The sequence below is a fragment of the Ambystoma mexicanum genome, chromosome 12 (assembly GCF_040938575.1).
Source record: "Ambystoma mexicanum isolate Mex_15411 chromosome 12, UKY_AmexF1_1, whole genome shotgun sequence".
NCBI lineage: Eukaryota > Metazoa > Chordata > Amphibia > Caudata > Ambystomatidae > Ambystoma > Ambystoma mexicanum.
Window position 1 is genome coordinate 957,189,742 of NC_090936.1, and position 23,406 is coordinate 957,213,147.

Sequence of the window (23,406 nt, forward strand, 5' to 3'; positions counted from 1 at the left end):
GAAACTGCCTTCTGAGAGCTAGGCTAAATCTGCTTCCAACAAACGAGATCAATTTTATCAGAGGCTTATCAGTTACCAGCGACTGTAGACTTTGTAAAAAGCCAAGCGAAAAGGAAACAGTAAGGCACCTTCTCCTCAACTGCACAGAAATTGGGAAAGTTAGGTCTAGCTACATGCAACATTTTGCATCTGATCTAACGCTTGAATCCGAACTATGCTGGTGGTAAAGGATGATTAGTGGAGATAGATCAACCTGGCTAACCGCGACTACTAAAATACTTCAGTATGCTTTGAGTAAACTAGAAACCAACTCAGCATAAGACGGCAAATTCAAAGGGCCACTAGTTGGCTGAAGATTCTAGTGAATTCGAATAAAAACTTTTGAATCTTAAAACACAGAAGATAACTTGACACATCGACAAAATAAAAAGTTTTGTAAAAATCATTTGTTTGATTAAAAAACAAAAATTAAGACATACTTATTTTGAACCTTCAACATAACCCATAGTACTCCAACCATAGGGCTCCTTCTATTTAGATCACTCTAGTGCTTTCCAGATCAGGGACGGAGCAATAAAGTTGGTGTTTTCAATTACAACCCAAACTCTCTGCCCAATAATTCTTTGGAAAGCAGCATGAAAACGGACATAGCTGAATCTAAAGAATAGTGACAGATTCTCACCAGATGACATGGATTCGCAATGGGGAATATAATATGTATAATGACTTTCAAAAACCTTGACCATGAAAACGGATATCCTAACAGAGAGAAAAAACTAATACTTAATGTTACTTTCCAAGTAAAGCAAGTAGTATATGATTTATATGTATGAATTATTAACGGAATGGGTGATGTTAATTGTGTGTATCAAATTTCATTTCGTTTCTCTTATACATGTTTTGTGAAATGTTTATATGTTAAACCAATGCACACATGCAAAACATAATTATATGATTTATTTTGTTGAAAAGTATCGAACATTGCTGATACTGTGAAAGAGGGAAATACTATTGGTACATTAACACACATATAGTTAAAGTGAATGATGCCCACAATCCTTTATATGTTAGGGCTTGTATCAATTCTTTTGTGGAATTTTTCAGATTTAGCCACCCTATATTCATGTAGGCAACTGTGCCAGATGGGAGAAAAATTGAAGAAATGTTACACTGGGAAAGGCCAGAAAAATGAGGATACCACAGAACAGCAGAAGTGGGTCTGCTGGTAGCTAGAGCCAAATGCATTGATGCAGAACCCCCAGTTTGAAAGTGCAGTATTTGGTTGTAGCTCTGCTGGAAGGCAAATACAAATGTACTGTGGATGAAAGAACAAGTGTACAATGTCACTATTAACTGGGATTAATAACTAAGTCTGGAATTGGGCACCACTGCTAAGTAGAGCAAAATAGTCTGGGACCAGCAGAGATGTAGGATTTTTCCTTTAGGGTTGAGCCCTGAAATAGTGGGGTGGATTTGACCACAGGAGTTTTTCCCTTGATTGTGGCAGAATCTCCATTAAGTACAATATCACTGTTAATCAGGGTGAATAAAGAAGAAGCCTGGATTTGGGTACCACTGCTAGGGTACGATTGCTGGACAGAGCTGAATAGACTGAGAGAGAACTACCAGTAACAAAAACTCTCTGTGCTTGTGTGCATTTTGCCACGGGAGTCTTGTTGGGGGCTGGTACTTGATTGTGACAGAACATCTAATGTGCATACTGTCACTGTTAACTGGACTGTATTCAACTTTAACTTAAATTTAAAGGAAGGAGAAACTAAACGAAAATGAACTTCAACAAGTGTCATGGGTGTGTGTGTTTGTCCTAAATTCCCATCAGGAATCATTGTAGGCGCCGCCCACTCCCGCAGTGAAGTGGTTGGAAGGAAAAAGTAAACCTTAATTTAAGAAAAATTCCAATTTACTTAATCACATTAATCTGTCATTGGTCTTCCGTAAGATCTGCTCCTAGCGGTCCACCGTGCTGTAATCTTCGAGATAAGTGGTTTCTTATTTTTTATGAAACTAAGCTCTGTAACATGTGTGACTTTGAGGCACATAGTGTGGTCTGAGAAAGTAGCACCAGCAGCTCTACACTTCAAGCCAGACGGGAAGCAGGTTAGGGTTTCCTAGCCAATTGAAAAAACACAGGTGGCCACACTCATCACTTTCCAAGCCAGAATTGTATTGGATCATCATTACTAACCAGGTGACATGTGCCAAGCCTATAGATATCAAACATCTGGGCCACAGTGTGCCTGCTGACTTCTCAGGAACTTGATGCAGACAGCAAACCCCACTGCTGAAGGAGAGTGCTCACCAACTCTTAAGCTTTTCACTGCTTGAACGATCATCATAGGACCCTCTGAAGTACTGTCAGAAGCAGATGATTGTTCACATTCTGATAAACTACATTGAACTGGAGGGGTACTACACTGTGTTGTTATCCTTTGATTGTGGTCTCACTCTTCTTGTTCCATCCAGGCTTTTATATCTTTTTAGTGCATCTTTGTACTTGGTTAGTATATACACTTTCGAATGACAACCCCTCTGCTGTCCTCTCTAGGGGTCTCATGGACATTTTGTGTAAACTTTGCCCCCTTGACTTCAAATCATGTACAAGGAAATGTGACAGGAGATACTCCATAGTCTTCTTCATTCCATCTATCTGTGGATCCTTTTGGAAGGGTGATGAATAGTTTCATAGCCAGTTGCCAAGCTTCTGCACTGCCAGATATTGCATGTTCCTTTATTGTGTTGGATAGTTCTAATTCCAACAGATACATCAGTAGGTGCACCTTGCAGAGTGATGCACTGTTCAGGCTAACCCACTGGGTGGTCGCTCCACTATGATGCAGTAATGAACAAATATTGTCCAACATTTACCACTGTGTCGGTGTTAGGTAGGTACCCTCGAGCTGCTGACCATGGCTGTTGATGTAGTCAGTTACTACAGTGCATTGGCCTTGAGGTACTCCAGCATATGGAGGCTTCAATTCTACTGAATCGGCATTGCAGCCATAAAGGAGATGCTGACATGACTACAACTTTCCTAACACACTCCAGGTACTGTTGGAGCAGCTAAGGTGAGAACAGATGTTCTGGGCTGCTCTAACCATCGCATACATTGGTCGATAATGGCTTGTGAAGTAGGTCACCACAAGATGGAGGACATAGTCAAAGCTGGAGGACATAGTCAACACAGGGAGTGTGCATGGTTTCACTCATCATCAGGGCAGATACATAAGACCCATTATCTGCTGCCTCAAAGTCTACTTCTAAACCATGGGGAGTGACCGAGTGTTGGACAACCTGCTAGACTTTCTCTCAGGGACCACAAGGTTGCCTGCTGGTAAATGGCATACTGTGACTGCTCTCTTGGACTTTGCTCCTGGGAGGTATGGGTGAAGGTGACACTTTGTGAATTGATAGCTATGAGATGTGCGCCTTGAGCACTTGTCAACATATCCATTGTCAGGTGTACTTTCTTTCCATCAGAGTGGTCGAGTCTCATTCTCAGCGCTTCTGCTTGTAGAGAGATGAGAAAGCATGATGTACTACTCAGAGTCTTCCAGCAGTGATCAACGATGCCAATAGTTCTTTGCGCAGTGATTGAACTTGACCTTTCTATGGCTTCTTCAATGACTGCACCCCCTTGCACAGTCTCATCACTGCTATCACTTGTTGTGTAGTATCATCCAAAAAAGCACTGTCTTTGTCTAGAATCGGGAGATGAATCATAATCCTTGTGAAATTCAACTTTTTTGTCAGGTCCCAAGGAAATCAGGGTTGGAAAAAATCCTCAGGGATGACCTCTTGTTTATCACCTATGGATCAAATTCTTTCTTCATGAGATGATGTAATTCCCTCTCCCTCTCTTCTGGATCGAATGGTGAGGGCTCCACTTCTTCTTCTGTTGCATATTTCAAGTGTGACAACAATGCATGCACAATTACGTTTCTTGTCAATCCTCCTGATTCGCTTTAGGCAGATGCCTCTGTTCTTTGCACAGGAAGAGATCTGCGGCCACTGATTATTGGCATGGCCAGCACACCGACCCACATCATATCTGGGCTTCTACAACACATACTGAATCCACTGTAACTGGTGAAAAATGCCCACCAGGTACATTCCTTCCACAGCTGCTATCCTGTCCCTGCCACATGTGGGTACTGCATCAGATTGAGACATGATACATATGTAACTTAACTGTAGTACAATAATGAATCTACACAACAGATGTGTGCTCTCCGCCTCTGCCTATGAAATGTAGATGTGACTAAGGATGCTTTGGTGTGCTATTTTTGGCTATACAATGAACTTTTGACTAAGAATGTTTTGGAAGGCCGTTTCCTCTGCCTGTACAACAAATGCAAGGCTAAGAATGTTGTAGCATGCTCTCTGCCCACCTACAGAAAATGATATGTACCTAAGAATGTCTTACCTTGCTCTTTCCTCTGCCTATAAATTTGGCATATGACTAAGAATGCTTTGGCTTGCTGTGTTAAAAAATGGATTGCACCTAATAACGCTTTGATGTTCTCTCGAATCTACCTTTAAAATGTAGAGACTAAGAATGCCTTAGAGTACTCTCTTCTCCCCTACAAAATGGCCTTTTCTTAATAATGTTTTGACCTGCTGTTCTCGACCTTTATAATGACATGTGACTAGAAATGCTTTTGAATGCTATTGTCTCAGCTACCAAAACGACATGCATCTTCCAATGTGTTGCCATTCTCTCTCCTCTGCCTACAAAATGAATGCATGACTAAGACTGATTTAGCATGCTCTCTGTCCACCAACACAAATTACATTTACCTGAGAATGCATTGCTTTGCTCTCTCCTCTGCCTGTGAAATTGACATATTACTAAGATTGCTTTGGTTTGCTGTCTTCACAACTACAAACAAGGAATTCACCTAAGGAAGTGTTGGTGTATTCTCCCCAGCACCTATAAATGGAAGGTGTGACTAAGAATGCGTTGGAGTGCTCTCTTCCCAACACTAAAACTGCTGTGTGCCAAAGGCATGGTGTGCTCTCTTTTCACCTATCAAAGTGACATGCAACTAAGAATGCTTTGAAGTGCTCTCTACTCTGCCTAAACCATCAACATGTGACTAAGAATGTTTTTGCATTCCCTCCTTCTCCCCAAAACAAGTATGTGTGCCTAGGAATGCTCTGGGGTGTTCCCTCATCCACCTATAAAATGAATATGTCACTAAGAATGCTTTGGCATGCTCTCTTACCCCCTTACAAACATACATTGTGCCTGAAAAAGATGGGTGTTTTTTTCGCTGTCTATAAAATACATGTGCCACTAAGAATGTATAAGTGTGCCTATTAATGCATTGGTGTGCTATCTTCCCACATACAAAATGAACAAAATGTTTTGGTGTGCCCACACCCGAAAATATGCCCTCCAATTTCCAAATACCCCCTGCCCCCAAATCCTACCTCAATTCCCTTACACTAACTAGGCCATTGCATTGATTTCATACTAATTTCCTATTGAATCTATGATTTTTTAGACACTGATGTTATTATTCCCATTAACGGCTTTATTCCTTCCTTCCTTATTTAGTCCTTCAATGATTCTAGTGTTTTAAGATTGATTTCATTGAAAAAGGAGGAATGTGAATATGAAAATGAGAATAAGCAGGAGTATTTGAAATATCTACAACCAGATGGGGTTTTGTCTGAACGTTTTAAAAATCTGCCTGATCTCTGGATCTTTATATTGAATATATTCTTTAATTGTATCATAGAATCAGGGCTTAGCCCCAGTTGTTGTGATTGTTCCATCATGTAAACAAAGGGATGTGGTAAATCTAGATATCAAGCTAAGTAATGCCACAAATTAGTAGTAAACACTTCCAAAAATAGCCTGAAAATCTCGCACGCCGTAGTTCAGCAAGTACCAACTAAGCTATTTATCCATTGTGAGAGGTTAAACAGGCTGGAAAAAACAGTAAAAATAATTGCAGAGAGATTACATAATACCATATAGCAGCACATTGCCATGGTTACAGGCAGGAACTCTACCTTCTCGAGACCATTTACTGATATGCATCAACATCCCAGAGGTATGGTAATTAGGAACAAAAAAGAGACAGATGAGACAAAATATAAGAGTTCTTATAAAAGGTATACAATTGTCCCACGGTGATAACACTACGAGGCTAAAGCATATAAAACAGGTACAAAAGCAATATAGAAACCTTTTGAAAGAAAATGTCTAGGAAAATCAAGCACAGTCAAAATATAATAAAACTAGCAGCAGAGCAGGACATTAGGAGTATATAGACCGCTAAATGGTGATGCGGAGCCACAACACACAATGTAAGCCAACTTGATACCTGAACCTACCTGGATTCAGCAGTTTCACTCAGTCTATTATGCTGGCCCAGGAGCTAATTACTGTAATAGAAACAGCAATACACATAAATGGGCCGTGAATTTGGACCTCATGATCTCCAATATACAATTACTAAATTGAAAAATAATGCTTCCTGTAGACCAGATGGCCTACCCAACACTACCTATAAATCCGATCCGGTCTCATGGTCCAATATACTTTGTTCAATTTATGCCTAGGTATTACAGACAGGGGCAAAACCACAAACCTGAAGCAAAGCAATTGTGGTAACAATTTATAAAGAGGGAGATCACTTCTCAAAATTAAACTATCATCCAATTGGCTTAATATGTATGTATTTATTTATTTAATATACATATAGCCAAGATGGCTTTGCATATACATTATAAACAACAATATATGAATACACAAAATATACAAACTTCTCCAATGTCAACACATCCACCCTCCAAGATCAAAGTTTCAATATACTACCTATTGTTAAAAATACATTTTAAAATTAGATTAACAGTTTCATTCTAAACAAAAACATGAATATAATCAATTAATCTAAAATTCCTTGGCACAGGTCATATCAAATATCTCTACATGTCAGATAATATTTTACCAAAACATATATAACATTTAGGGCATGTCCTTCCTTGGATCTGGACCATACAAGTGGACTGTCATCACAGTCAGTTGCATTGTTATATGCTTTCAAATGATTGGATCTAATATTGTTCAGACTTTTGCAGTTAACCAATATGTACACCAGTGTTTCCAATAGATTTACATCACATAATCAACACAGATGTTAGCTGGATTGATACCAATTGTTGCACCTCTACACTCAAGCACTTCACTAATGTTATTTATTTATTTATTCCTATTTTTAAAACACACATCAGCCTAGAGGCATCGTGGCACTGTTACTTATAAACATAGCTAGTTACAAAGGAAAGCTTTATAGTTACATTGATAGCTGCATTTTAGGGTCCATTTTGCAGTTACATGGTACAGAAGAGGTAGTATATATTTGCATTTACAGTTCATCTTAAGGTTACATAGTCTATGGAAGATAGTAAATATATTGCAACTAGTGGGTTTACTGAGTGAGAAAGGCTAGGACGCCAGGGTATGGTGAGGGTTCTATGAATAGTGTCGTTTTGAGGGATTTGGAAAAGGTGAGTAAGGAAGTTTCTGCTCTGAGTGCATTGGGGAGGGCATTACAGAGCTTCGGTGCTATGAAGGGGAAGCCAATTCTGCTGGCGTTGGCTCCTTTTATGGAAGGTACATGGAGTTGGTTGGCATGGTGGCTTCTTGGGGGGTGGGCAGAGATGTTTTTGGATATTATTTCTGATAGGTAGGATGGGGCGGAGTGGTTGATGCATTTGTGGGTAAGGGTGAGAGTTTTGAAGTTGATCCTTTCCTTGACTGGGAGCCAGTGGGCTTCGCGTCTGGCCTGGGATATGTGGTCACTTTTTGGAATGTGTAGGGCTGCGTGGAGTGCGTTGTTTTGTGTTATTTGGAGCCTGTTGATGTTTTTAGTAGAGGTGCCTGCAGTAGTGGAGTCTGGCTTCTATTGTGGCTCTGGCTATGGAAAGGCAGTTTTGCGTGGTTAGGAAGGGTTTTATTGCGGTTATACGATTTGTGGTGTGGGCAGATGCCGAGGAGATGTCGCTGACCTGTTTAGTCATCGAGAATGTAGAGTCTAAGTAGACTCCAAGGGTCTTTACAGATGTAGAGACTGATATATTAGTGTGATAAATGTGAAGTGAGTGTATTTAGTGTTTAGTTTAGAAACAATTTCCTTGGGGGCCAGGATGATGATCTCAGTTTTGTCCCTATTTAAGCAGAGGCCATTGATTGCCATCCAGGTTTAGATGGTGGCATATATCTGGAAGAGAGCTTCAGCATCATGGTCATATTCTCCAGTAAGGTGGAGGAGGACTTGGGTGTCGTCGGCATAGTTTGTGTAAGCTATGCCAAGTGCATCCAACAAGTCAAAAAGAGGTAGGTGAACAGGTTATAAAATGGTAGGTGCAGTACATGAGCCCTGGGGGACTCCACAGTTGATGGTGGTGGGGGCTGCATTGGCTTGGTCTGAGTAGACCTTCATGGCCCTTCCTTCTACGAAGGAGGTTATCCAGGAAGTGGCTTTGTCAGAGACGTGGGCGGCGTTGGAGAGGTGGGAGGTCAGAATATTGTGGTCTACAAGATCAAACGCGGCAGAGAGATCGAGGAGGAGCAGGAGTGCAGGTTTGCCAGTATCCATTATTTTGGAGATTTGGTTCTTAAGATCTAGGAGGGCGGTTTCTGTGCCATGGCCTTTGTGGAAGCCTGATTGTCTTCTGCCTAGAATGGCATTGGATTCGAGATATTGTTGGATTTGGATGTGGGTGGCTTTATCCAGGATTTTAAGGAGGAAGTAGTGATGGGGTGGTAGTTGTTGGGGCAAGCAGGGTCTAGGGAGTTTCCTTTTAATAGTGGGCGAACCCAGGCTTCTTTTAGGCTCTGGGGTACGATTCCAGTGGAGAAGGAAGCATTAATGAATGCTGTGATGATAGGGGTGAGTGAGTCAGCACATTCTTTGATGATGGTAGGGGGGCAGATGTCCCCTTTACAAGTGGAGGGTTTGATATTGAGTTAAATTTGAGCAGTAAGTATTGTCTAATGACGTATTGGCCCCCATTTGTATTTGTGGATAGTCGAATTAGATTATTCTTACTGCTGTAAATGTGCATTTCTGTTTAAGCCAATGCTTACACGAACAACATGATGAGAGTCTATATGTCTGCCTATACCTTTCAAACCATTTACTGTGTATACTCAGGATCTTTCCAAGGGTACCTATGTTTCCGCATTGATCAGGTTTTGCGAAGACTTGACAGTAACTAACCATAATGGTTGCATTCTCCAGATGTAGTTATCTTTCATAACACATGGCTACTTTGGATATGAAGGCTGCAAAACTACATTTCAGGTTGGATACCAGTAGTATACACTGAACTGATAGGGTGTTTGGCAGTCTAAACAATTTTTGCAACATGTTTGCTTCAAACCTCTGAATTTCACCACACACTTTATGGCCCCATTCCTCAGTCTCATACATCAGAACTGAGACAATCTTAGCATTATATAGAAGTAAGATCGTCTCTAGAGAAGAGCCTCCATTTCTACCAATAAAGGCACTGATGGTGCTTACTATCTTTGTGCATTAATTTTCTGTTTCGTCCCAGTGTGTATGCCATTTCAGCTTGTCATCAACCACCACTCCTAAATATTTATAATGCCCTACTCATTCCATGATATCACCATCCATCTTCCATACAAATGTGTTACTTATTGTCATTTTACTTGTAAACACCATGGTCTTACTTTTTGAGATATTAACATGTAGGCCATTGTTTTTAGCATATGTACTCAAAGCAACAAACATATTGTGTGATCAAGGAGGAGAAGATCATCAGCATAGCGTAACCAGCTAATTATTTGTGTCCCTACTTTGAGGGGGTAGTGGTCTATACTATCAAAGGCATTGACCAGGTCAGCTAAATATAAATTAAAGTGTGTAGCTGCCACTATACGTCCTTTTTTGACTCCTCAACTTGTGCAGATATTCTTGGAGAGGGTACCTTGGTCATCTATACATATGTTTATACTTGTATCTTTGTATAATAGCATTAGCATCTTTAGAAGCCTTAAGGTATATTGCATCTGACTCATTTCCTTCATAGCCTAGTCCCCATAACTGTGTTAAATGCGTCGCTGAAATCGATGCAAGCAAATATCTTCCCAGGAATGTCCAACAGTGCTAACGTTCTGTAATTAGAAGGTTCTGACTATGAACCCTTCTAGTGCACTGGGAGAATGTGTCTCTCTCCCCAGGATTCTGGTAGGGTGCCACATTCACCAGTGTGCACAAAGAGAATATGCAATGCTCAGGCCCACAAGTCTGGGGAAGTCTTTAATAGCTTAATAGAGACCTCAAGCAAAATTCTCGCCTCTTTGCTAAAGGACCTGATGGACTGGGCCATACAATCCAGATTTATGACAATGTTTCAAACTGGTTTCAGGAAACTGGAGGATCAGAAGAAAGACACAGAGCCTGTGAAGACATTTTAAGCATGATTTCTATTCTAAAGTAAAATAAGGGCTAATGCTCCCTATATCTATGGGGTGTTCCCTACCTATTTTTCTAACTAAGGTGTTCGTCAGCCGGAGTGAATGTCCAAAAACAAGTCTGCCCACGCTCCAAAGCTAAACTATCTGACCCTACCACTAATGTGTATTGCTCTCCCCTGAAAAGTGTACGGAAAAACCATAAATCACCAATGCAATTATAGAGCAAACACTTCAACCCATAAACAGACAGACACAATAACTCACAGCCACGCACTCTTTAGAAGATAATCAGCTCTTTACAGCTATTTATTCAAAGATTACAAGTACATAGAAATAACTCATAAAACTAATATGGACATAGATCACAGGAGAAGTAAAGAAGTCAAAAAGAAATACATCACTGTGAGATCACATCTCGTCCAGAAGCGGCTGGAAGACCCCGGGGACAGCCAGGCCGAGAGAGCCACAGCTCACAGGAAGGCCAGATGGAGCGTCCTTCTCTGCCTGAAGTCTCACCTAACCCCCTCCGGGTTTCCGCATATATAGACACTCCACAAAGGGGAGTTAATTCTTGAACCTTCTGGAAATTGCACCTGCGCAGTTGAGGAACAGCTGTCGGTTGCCAGCTGGGTCAATCGAGAGCTCCCCTCAAGGAACACAGGGCCTCCCTGCTCTAAAAACACGCTCCACGGAGAACAGTAGCAAGCCATAATAACGTTAGCTTTCCCAGCAGAAATGGCCTTGACTGCATACCAGGTTTTGGAAAAGCATGTTTGTCTCAGCACTGCGAATCTAACACTTCAGCAAAATGTGTGCAGCCTTTCACTGCGGTGTGAAGTAAATATCCAACATGGCTCCAAGTGCTCCCAGAATGCATTGTGCGCCCGCGCCATTTTGAACCAAGCATAAATCAAGTATAACATAATGTTACTAAGGACAGGAGAAAGACTCTGTTGTCATTGCTTTGTTTTATCACAGGGTTTTCTATGTTCTTTTGTTCCAATCAATAGACCATAAACACATAATCTCTTGTTATCTTCTGGATTAAGTTCTGTAACTCTTGTAGGGGACTGACAGTTTTCCTCTCCCCTTTTACGCCAACAATCTTACTTGTGTATACGTTCCTTCTCTTTTTTTGTCAGGTTCTAGTCTCTCTTCCCAGAGTGTTGTTGCATGTATGAGCTTTGGCTTCCTTGTCTCCTGGATGTTTTTTCCCCAAATGTCTTTATTTATTATATTCTCGTTCTCATCTTTGGGACCCGAGTTGACTTTTCCCTTCTGCCAAGATAACAAGCTTTTAACTCTATTCCTCTTCCACTTTGTGTATTTCAGATAGCTCTCTCTGTTATGAACATGGTTCTCATTCCTCAGTTTATTTCCAATATTCTTCTCATTAGCACTCGGATGATTTTTATTCAACGCATGGTCCCCTCTTAACTGTCCAGTAATCCTGTTCCCCATATTACCTTCTGTTCTGATGGGTAACGTCAACAGTAAGGTGATGAACTCTCATTCCACTTCTTCTTGGCTCCACAGCTCACTTGTCCTGCCATCTGATTCACGTACATTTCATTCTCGTCTTCTGAATTAAACTTGCTCTATATCTTGGGTCAGAAGTGGTTTTCTCCCATCAGTGGTATCAGCATTGGTCTGCAGGTGGACTGCCCACCATCATTGCTGTGTGGTCACACCAACACCAAACACCCTCTTCAATCACATTGTGATTTCTTCTGTTCTCTTACACCAGTCTCCCAGCGTCTTTGGCTTCACGTCGTAACTCGACCTGCTTACACAGGCCATGTGGTCTGCAACAGCTCTGCCTCCTTTCTCTCTGCTACATACAGGAGACTTCCCGTGGTTCTCTCTGCTTTCTGGATTATCTCGGCTTCTCAAACTCTATCGCCTGTTAAGGTTTTTAAAGATGCTGCAGACTCCAGACCAGGACTCTTTCTACTGGTCAGGGATGCAACGCACAATATAAACACTTTTAAGTTTATTACATTCAGATTACATTTTTGAGAAGGTAGCCAACCCGTCTCACACATCCCTTAACGTACACCCTGTGTCGCAATGGACCACGAACCAGGCCGGTGTGTAATAATGAAATATTTATTTATTTTTAACTTTGAATAAAAATCAAGCACATTCAATATAGGGCAGCAATCACCACTGTGATGATAATTACACAGGAAAATGATAGGATACACTTAGTTTAACATTCTAATATCAGATTCACAATTCACCAGTGAATGAAAGCAAGATTACTTTTTGGGTAGTGTTTTTAAATGGCACCACAGTTAGGCATTCCCCCTGCAACACACCCTCAAACCCCTGTTCACCAAGTATTGTGTGGGTGGAGAGGAGTAGCAAGGAGTCAGGTATAATAGGCAAAAATCAGAATGAAAATCCAACCTACTACCCCTGAATGGGAAGCCAAAATCGGATTGAACTCCATTGAGAAGTGAGCAAAATGGGAATCAGAATTACTCAATGGTTATTTTACATGTGTGGTTGAACGGATAAGACAAGAATGTGTGTGGCTGTACTAAAGAAGCAGGAAAACTTACAAGCTACAAGGCAGGTATTAAACAACGGGCATACAGTTTAGAAAATCAACTTTGGGAAGGAAAAACAGTGCAGCAAGAATCACGCATGGCAAAATTGCAATTTCTTAGATTTTACAGGGTCAAATAGGTGAATAACTTCCGAAATGAGCTAAACAGACATATTCGGAAATCGATTTTAATGCTAAGTTGCAAAGGCACGTAACAGGTATGATACTAGAGTGAAAAGGTGACTCTTGATGGGGACAGTATGGGATTCTTTGCAGGAAAGGTACATCAGATTTTATAATGAAAGCATTTACACAGGCAAAATCAGTTTTAAGAGAAAAATGACAAGTTCTATTGAGACAATTCTTTTTAGTGGCTAGATTATGAAAGAAGGACATGGCCAGAGAGAAGATTAATTTGCAATGTTAACCCATTCACGCCGTGTGCCTCTTTATATGGGAATTCATTAATTTATTCCAAATAGTATTAAGGACTTATACAACTAACTGAAATGATTTGGAAAGAATTGCGCTAACACCTGGAGATTAACACAGATTTTCCTAAGGACAGGATACACAGAGGATTCTGACAATTTAAGAATTTACTAGGGTATTTATAGGATTTCTATTTGATTGGGCATAATACAAGGTAACAAAGCTATGGATGCAGCTTTTTGGTTACTGAGGAAGGGTGATTATTACAAAAAGCACTTGAATGGGGTAGTTTGGACAGCCAGCCGGGCCTCTGGACAATGGGGCAAGGATCTTGTCACTTGGGCAACAGCTGGACTCTCCTCTAGGGACACAGCGGGGCAAGGCAGGTCTGGTCACTGGATAATCCCAAAAGGGGTCAGCAGCCTTTCCCCCTTTTTCCCTGAATTATTGGGATTTTTGTAGGGTTTAATTCTGGATAGGAGGTTCTGCATGGATCTGGATTAGCTGCCCCTGGCCTGGTACTGGAGTCTGGAATCTTGCAGGGTGAATGTGGAATGTCTTTATCTCTGGATGTTGATTCATGAATGTCCTGAATCTTGAATGTCCTGACTCTCCCTTAGCTTCCTCCTTTTATAAATCAGATGACATCAGAGGATTGTTACTATGTGGGCAGAACTAAGCTAGACCTACCTCTTAGAAAGGATAGGTCAGCCTGTGGATGTGGCTGCCTCTCTGTAAGCAGATTGGACCCATGGAAGTGACATCAGCTTCAGGGTGTGGTTTTTATGATGTGCATTGTTATACCACAGTTACTTTTGACAAAATCAGTGATGACACAAAATGCTCATTTTTACAATTGTTAGCCTCCTGAAAATCATAAAGGCAGACCCCATATTTTACAAGCAATATTCTGTTCCAACTCCCAAGTTTGTACGATGCTGTTTTATCCTTCTGGCAATCTTTCACAATTTCTATGGAACATATTTCATCTAAAAATCTATAAATGGATACACAGAAGCTTATCAATGTTGAGCATATTTTCATTTAACTTTCATAACAGTGTCATGTACGCTTTTCCAGAAATGTCTTTTTACTGTCATTCGCATCCCCCACATGCTAGGAAGATCCACACTGTCTTATTTTAATGGCGCAAAAATCACATTAAAAACCATCATAATTTTACAGTACTGTATTTTCATATCACTGAAATAAATGTTTTAATGCAAAAAGTCTTTTGATTCTCATGGGCCGGCTTTGTTCTCAAAAGTGGGCAGTCTTCCCAACAACCGCGCAAATGTCTTTCCTTGGTCAGCTTTGCCCATAGGTTTCCATGGATTCTCCTCTGAAGTGCTTAGTTTGAATGCAGAGGATTTTCAGACTTCTGAGGGAAACACATGGGTTGGAGCCCCCCTTTGTTCTTGGAAGCATCCCCGTCATGCAGTCTGAGGCACCCTGTAATTATCTCACGGGGCAGTCCACAGAACTGGGTCCCTGCCCTGGCAATGGGAAATCATGTGGAATGTGCAAGATTTGGCCTTCGAGACAAACTGGTCTAACAGGAATGCCTGAGTCAGGTAGGCTGTTGAAATTCTTTTTGTAAAGAAAAGAAAATACACAGAGTTAAATATACCTATATTTTTGTAGCTTTTCTTCCCCCAATGTACAGTTGTGTTTCTGGGCATTTTACAGTATTCTTTCCCATTTAGCTTCAATCATGTCCTTTCAACTCTCTGCAAGGCATAGTAGCATGGGTTCATTTTATTTTGATCCATTTAACAAAATGTGGTTTTACTCGCATTTTGCTGTCTGAAAGCTTCCAGAGCTCTAGTCAATTTCTGTACACAGGGATATGTTCAAGAAAAGGGTTCTTTGAACTGACATAAGCAAAGGGAGAGAGAGAGAGCTTCTTGTGAAGAGTGTTTCCTGTGTTACTTTGTTGCAAAAGTAAATGCTTGCCATACAGCCTGAAATGAATTTCTCCACCCTTTCACAGATTTTACTGGACAACACAATGCCTTTCAGGGGGGACTGGCCCTCATTTGATGGTGATCATCCTGAATTTTGATGGGCATGGCTGTGTTTTACTGGAACCAAACTGTGTCAGGTTGAAAGATGAAAATAGCAACAGTGCAAAGTCATTTAAACACAAACATTTTCTCTTTCAGTTGGAGGTTTTGAGCTGGCAGTATAGCAGCACTGAGGCAGGCTCCCTTTGAATTATTTTCCTTGGTGCACATGAAGAAAATAAATGCAGCCATTCTCAGGGTGTTCTATGTTGCATCTCGCCCATATGTGCTCCGCAGAGCCAGCGCAGCCATTATTTTTGGTAACTGCTAAAAACGCAGTTTTGATGCCAGGGAATATGTGCTCAGCAGACTTAGTGCAGCCATTATTCGTGTAACTGCTGTAAATGCAGTTGGTTGATGCAGGGGATTTCTACTGGGCTGGTAAATGTACCCCACATGTCATCCCTCTCTCTTTTCATATCATCCCTTTTCAGCATCTTCAGCATAGTCCATGAGAGGGGCTTCTTTAAAGGGATAGTGTTTGTTAAATATGCTAGTAATGTTCAACACGGACAATACTTTGTAAGTAAGATTGGACTCTAGGGGTAACTTGTCAAAATGAATCAAGGCAAGTGTTGGTTTGATGCAGGGTGCGTACTTGCCCCCTGCCTCTTTCATAAATACATGTCTGACATGAAGAAGGCCCTGGTTAGATCAGATGTTTTTCCACCATCAATGGGTGCTACCCAGGTAGGGTGGATATCCTATGCGGACAACATTATTCTCCTGGATAGGACGCCCACTGGTCTTCAAAGAAACGTGAAGTTCTTAGGGGGGGTATGCCAGGGCTGATGGATTGGAAAGCAATAAAAGAAAATCAATAATAATTACATTGAGGAAATCGCTGAAAAAGCATACGTTTGTCTGGGCAATTCATAACAATATGGTGGAAGAAGTAGACTGTCTGATTTACCTGGGGTTCATCGTTAAGAATACAAATTCTTTAGCTGTAATTAAAGATATTATAAAGGCACAAGTTTAATTGTTTAAAACTGAAGTGAAAGTAATCTTAATGAAATATTGCTCCTTCATGCTATTTGCTTTAATTGAATAAATTATCCTTAGCTCATGGAATTGTTCAATATTACTAACCTTAACTGGCTAAACATACTGGAGGGGGCTCTATGGAGAAGAGTATTGAATTTGCCCACGTCACTTCCGATGTCAATGATTCGATTAGAACTTATCTTAACCAAATGTAGATACACAGTACTAAGGAATAAACAATGCCTATGTGGTAAGATTCTATGAGGAGACGCAACACTCTGTTCCAGGTGACAAACAAACAATTGGAAGCAGATCGTCCTGTACTGGATTTTGCAAAGAATTGTGATATAGTACTGCAGGGTATGTACGTGGACAGATCAGTCCTGTTGGATAACCCTTTATTGCTAATGAACAAAACTCAAGGAACAAGACAATATAATTATCAAGAAAAAAATGTATGAATTTAAAACTACACAAGGTATATGTATAGGCTCTTCCTGGCTCGCAATAGCCCATGTTGTGTGTTAAAAAATGTACCTCTTGTGGGTAAGAATGTGGTTACTAAGATTTCCATTTAATGTGTTACCTACTCACAAAGTTTTTGGCCGGAGATTACAAATACTATGATGGGAGCCTAATTGCAGAATTTGTAACAATAATTTTGAAGAAACCATGCCATTTAATCATAGATTGCCACAAACTGGTATAGAAAAGACAATTGTTCTTTGTGAAATGTGTTCATTCTCCAAGTACTGTGTGCTCATCGGCTTTATGGTCTAGGATTATGTCTGCCAGTCATCTTGCCCTATCCCTGGTGGTAATCACTTTCCTTAAAAAGATTTTCTTGATTTTGAGTAACTTTTCGCCAAAGGCTAGGGTAGAGTGTCATAAGAGCTCTTGAGGCATGCAATGAGTGTATGAACAAAATATACTCCACTCCCACAATCATTTATAGTGCATGAGTCACTTTACATGAAAAATGATGAACTGGAAATATCAGAAATTATGTTTTAATCTAACAAATGAAATAATCATGTTAAAAGAAATCTTTCCTTTGTTAATGATTGAAAGACAAGAATGTGTTCTTTAGTGTGTAGAATTAGGTTAATTAGGGAGGTAGAGTTAAAATGTGACCTCTGTGGACAAGACATAACACTATTATTACATATGCACGGGCCAATTTATAGCAATTGTGATCAAGAGAATTTCAGTCTTAGAATTATTATTATTATTACTACCTTTGAGAAGCAACGGGGTGCTTTAAAGAGGTATACACCAATATAGATACATAATGGAGCACTTTACAGAAGTGTACAACATTACAGATGCAAAACTGAGCACTTTTCAGTGGTAACAACAGAACAGATATGCAGCAGTGGTAGGATACAGAGGGGCACAGATGAGGGGTACAGCTGTAACAGGTGGCGGCACAGAGGAAGGGTACAGCTGAACAAGGTGGCGGGGAGGAGAGGAGCAGGGGCATCTAGCGAATCAGGTGAGGGGCGACGTGATGGCCTAGTTGTTGAGTGTGATCCTGCAAATGAATTGGAGGGACAGGGCCTCCATGTCCTTGTCCTGCAGTCCTTTTATCATGTGTGTTCTGTGTTATTTTCTGCACAGGAGTCTATGTGGGACTCCTGGCAGTGGATCTCCTCCTCTTTTTGGTTTGGTGAACAGACAATTGGGATATCCTTATGGCACCCATGGGTGGGGGTTCAATCCTGTATTCTTAGTGTATGTTTTTGGGCACCTGTGTGTGGGTCACAGAGCAGTATATTGGCTGCTGGCAGATCCTTGCTGGATTTGACAGGTGCTCTGAGTATCCTCCATTTTGGGATACCCAGGCCCTGCCATTGGAATCAGTTAATTCCCGATAAGAGACAAGATGACAAGATGGCTCCTGTGGCCTCTTGCTTTCTATTGCCTGCTACCTTGTTTTCCCAAAGTCCTGGGAAGCCCTGACTATTTACCTTGGTTGGTTGTCTTCATGACCATCAGTCTGGCTTCAGAGCTGCCAGAAGCACAGAAACAGCTCTCCTGAACATCCGTGAAGACCTGCTCTCCAACCTTGATTCTAACACCCCTTGCATCCTCATCCTTTTTGATCTCTCTTCTGCCTTTGACACTGTCAACCACGACATCCTGTTCAACCATAACTTGGCTATCACTGGTCAGGCTCTGGCATGGCTGACTTCTTTCCTCTCTGACCGACCCTCCCAGGTCCACCTTGGGTCCTTCCTCTATTCTATCTTTTTCTCTACCTGTGGTGTTCCCCAGGGGTCTAACCTCTCTCCCTGGCTGTTCAACCACTTCCTGGCACTTCTTTCCCACCACATCGACACTCTCTGCACCAACCTTCAGTGCTATGCAGATGACACCCAGCTCATTTTCAGGCTACCCTCGGCCTCCTCCTCTCCTTCCCTCATCTCTGACTGTCTGTCTGCTATCCATGAGTGGTGTGCCACCAGTGAACTCTGCATTAATGCCAGTAAGATTGAGATTCTCCTCATCGGCACACCCGCTCTCTCCTTTCCTGCTTTCCATCCTTTCATGCAGCTCTCTGGCCGGCCTCTCTTGGCCCTCTTCCTGCTCCCACTTGCAAGGATAAAAACCTTGGGGACATCTTCGACTCCACACTCTCCTTCTCTCCTCACATCACTGATGTCTCTGAATTCCCACTACCAACTGCACCTCCTCAGAGGTATTCTTCCTTTCCTCTCCTTCCCCCAGAAACTCACTGTCTCCAGAGCTCTGGTTCTGTCTAGGCTGCACTATTGCAACAGCCTCTTTCTAAATCTGCCTGTTTCTACTCTATGTCCTCTGCAACTCCTCCAGAACAGGACTGTTAGACTTGTCCTTGGCCTCAAGCCCAGGGATCATATCCCTCCAGGACTGAAAACTCTGCACTGGCTCCCTGTGGCTGCAAGAATTAAGTTCAAAACTATCTGCATTGTCCACAAGGCCTTCTGGAGCATGGGGCCTGAATACCTTCAACTCTCTCTTCCTAAATATCTTCCTTCTTGAGCTCTTTGCTCATCTGCCTCCAACTCTCACAGGGTCAGTCGCTTCTCCAAGCAACAAGTTGGTGGTAGATCTCTTTCTTCGGCTGGTGCCTCTCTCTGGAACAGCCTCCCTGCCTCCCTTAAACTCGAGGAGAACCATCTCTGGTTCCAGAAGCACCTCAAAACTTTTCTCTTTGCTTCTGCTTTTTCTCCTCCACTCCTCTGCTGACCTCCAGGCTGTAACCTGAACTTCACTGGCTAACTGGACACCCTCTGATTGTCAGGCCCAGGTCCATCCCCTGCCAGCGTCACACACCTGCACTGCCTGCCTGGCAATCCCTGCACTTGGGGGCTGTTCTGTATCCCTACAGTCCCCTACAAGCCCCTGAACACCTTTTGTGACACCTGATGTCTGCACTTACCCATGCACTTGCCCATGACAGTTGATGTCTTCACTTTCCCCGGCACTTGCCACTTGCTGGCCGTTACTTACTTATTGTTAACTATTCCCTTGTACTGCACTGTCCCTTGCCCCCTTCCCAAACACTTGCGCGATCTGAATGACACCTGGCCTAGTAGGATCGTTTGTTGTCTGTCCTCCCTCTGTTCCTTTCCCTTGCCTCGTCGCACCTTGAAACATTTGTGTATAGGCGTGTTATAAATGCCATATCATATCATATCATATCATATCCCTTCCCCTGGCTGGCTGTTGGGTGGAAGTTCCATATAAGGTATTGTGGGGAAGTCCAGGCCAGACTGGCTGGAGCCTTCACAGTGACTGGATGTTGTGGGTACACCCTTGGGGTGGGACCTGGGTGAATGTAATGTGTGACCAATATACATTTCATGTTATTGGTGTCTGGTTTCTGGTATGTGACACAAAGACTGAGACAGCCCTGCCCGAAACTGGTATGAATGCAGTGTGGAGTGCTGAATGTCTGGTTGCTTGTCACAATGCACATTCCTTGTTGTGAGTGTCTGGATGAAGAAGAATGGCCTGAATGCACTATGAGCCTGATTGGCTGCCTGCCTGCCTGAATGCCCTTCTGAATGATTGGTTGCAGTGAGTGTGACCCAGCAGAGTGAATGAGAGTCCAAACTGTATATCTGGGGACCTCTCACTGATGGAAATCGTTCAGAAGCTGAGGTTGAAACTTGCTGCTTGTCCTTGAAGCCCAGCTGAAAGAAGAAGATTTGCTGCTGCATTTGCTTCAACCCGATCCGAAAGCCTTTGAGTTTGTCGAGGACTGATCCGAGAGAGGACCTGGCTAGGGGACCTCTTCCTGAGCTACGAGGGAACATCATGCAGACTGCTAACCTTCACCGAAGTGACCTGAAAGCGAGCCTTCGAAAAGACTAATGACCGGATACGGGGACCGATGAGGAATCTCGAAGTAAAGCACCCATACATTGAGGCCATCAAAGTCCATTGCCATGTAATGCTCACCTGGTATCCACGGGGACGTCACCCACTCAGGCTGGACTGCTTTCGACCTTAGACCCACTCCCTTAGGCTCTTGTTCGGGACCAGGCCTGAAAACACAGTAGTTTTGGGTTTAGCTTTATTGTCTCTTCTAGCCCAGAGGCCATGGTGGAGGACTGTGGTGCAGCCCAGATGGCCTGATTGCCAAGGTCAGGGGTCATGACAGCACTCCCCCCAAGACCCCTCTCAGGGTGGTTCTCCTGTCTGGTCCTGGCTTGGTGGGATAATCACGATGGAAACGCTGTATCAAACGTGGTGCATGGATGTAGTCACAGCGTTTCCATGTCCTGTCCTGTCCTGTGGACCATACCCCTTTCAGTCCACTAGATCGTATAATTTTGCTCTGACGTAGTTGGAGTCCAGGATGTTCTTGACCTCAAACTCTGGTTTTCCATCGACCATTACTGGTTCGGGTGGTATGGTTACCCGTGTTCCAGGTTGAACTGGTTTCAAGAGAGACACATGGTACACAGGGTGAATAGGCATGTTGGCTGGCAAGGCCAGTTTAACTGCAGCTGGGTTTATAATAGATTTGACAGTGAAAGGTCTTAAATATCGTGGGCGAAATGTCCAGGTTCCTTTTATGGGCACATGTGTTGATGTTAACCAAACTTTGTCCCCCACCTGGTAGTTGGGAGCCCTTTCACGACGTTTGGTCTGTCTATTTCTTTTGGCGGTCTTTGGCTTGACGTAAATGTTCGACAGCTTTTGTGAAGGCCTGAGAAATGATGGTGTGTAAGGTCTTAATAGCCTGCATTTCCAGAGTCGTGGGGACGTCCAGTTCGGAGGTGCGTGGGTGTCTGCCGTATATTGTGTAAAATGGGGTCTGTCCCATACCGCTGTGCAGGGAATTATTATAAGTATACTTGGCTATCCACAGCAAGTCTTTCCAATTCCCTTCCACTTGATTTAACATACAGCGCAGGTACTGTTCAAGTGTTTGGTTTGTTCTCTCTGTTTGGCCATCCGTTTGGGGGTGGTGGCTAGTGGATAGTCTGATGTTGATTTGAGCCATTGAACAGCATTTTCTCCAGAAGTTGGACACAAATTGGGTGCCTCAATCAGAGACCAGCACTTACGGGAACCCGTGAAGCCATACAATATGTTCGGGAAATACCTTTGCCAGGCTAGTGGCATTAGGGAGTCCTTTGAATGGCAAGAAGTGGGCCATTTTAGAAAATAAGTTTACAACCACTAGAATGGTATTGTATCCTTCACTGGGCGGTAGGTCGGTGATAAAGTCAGGAGCTAATGTATGCCAAGGTGCCGGCAGATTTTCCAGTGGTCTGAGGAGTCCGGCTGGTTTCTGCTTAGACAACTTATTTTGTGCACATACCCCACAAGAGATGATGAATTGAATGATGTCCTTACACCACGTGGGCAACCAGTAACTTTGCTTTACCTTGGCCAGAGTCTTAGCGATTCCATGGTGACCCTCAATTAGGGAGTCGTGATAACCTGAGATGACCTGCTCCTGAAGGTCCTTCTTGGACAGGAATAGACGGTTCCTGAAATATGGTAGTTGGTCCTTCACTGCATAGAGTTCTCCTTGCGAATCCCATTCTTGTAACAACTCAGGAGTCATCATGTGTCGGATCCTTTGCAATAGTTTGTCCTGTGTCATTGTGGTTTTAATACCCAGGAGCTTGTCACTCGGGATGATGGCCACCGGATCAGAGTTTTTGTATACCTGTTCATCAGTACCCATGCGGGAAAGGGCATTGGCTTTTCCATTTTTGACCCCGGGTCAAAACGTGATCACATAGTCATAATCTGCAAAGAAAAGAGCCCAGCGTAGCTGTCGTGAGGATTGAGCCTTTGCACTTTTTAGATATTGTAGATTTTGGTGGTCTGTTATCACGGTAATGGTGTGCCTGGCACCTAGAAGATAGTGTCGCCAGGCCTTGAAAGCTTATTTGATGGCTAGGAGCTCCTTCTCTGTGATAGCGTGGTTGAGTTCAGGTGGTGAGAACTTACACGACCAGAAGGCTACAGGGTGTAGTTGGCCGGTTTGTGGGTTCCTTTGCGAGAGAACAGCACCAATCACCATGCTGGAGGTGTCTGTTTCCACCACATACGGAAGATCTGGGCAAGGGTGTCGTAAGATCACGGCGGAAGTGAATCTCACCTTTCGTTCTTGGAAGGCTTTCTCTGCCTCTTCTGTCCACTGGAATTTCTTGTTGCACTTCATCAATAAAGATGTGATTGGATGCACTATTTGAGAGAATACCAGAATAAACCGACGGTAAAAGTTTGCAAAGCCCAACATGCTCTGGATCTCTTTGAATGAACTTGGGGCTGGCCAGTTTAAAATTGCGTCAACCTTTTGCACATCCATTCAAATTCCCTTTGGAGTGAGGATGAAGCCGACGAACTCTACCTCGGTAACATGAAATGAA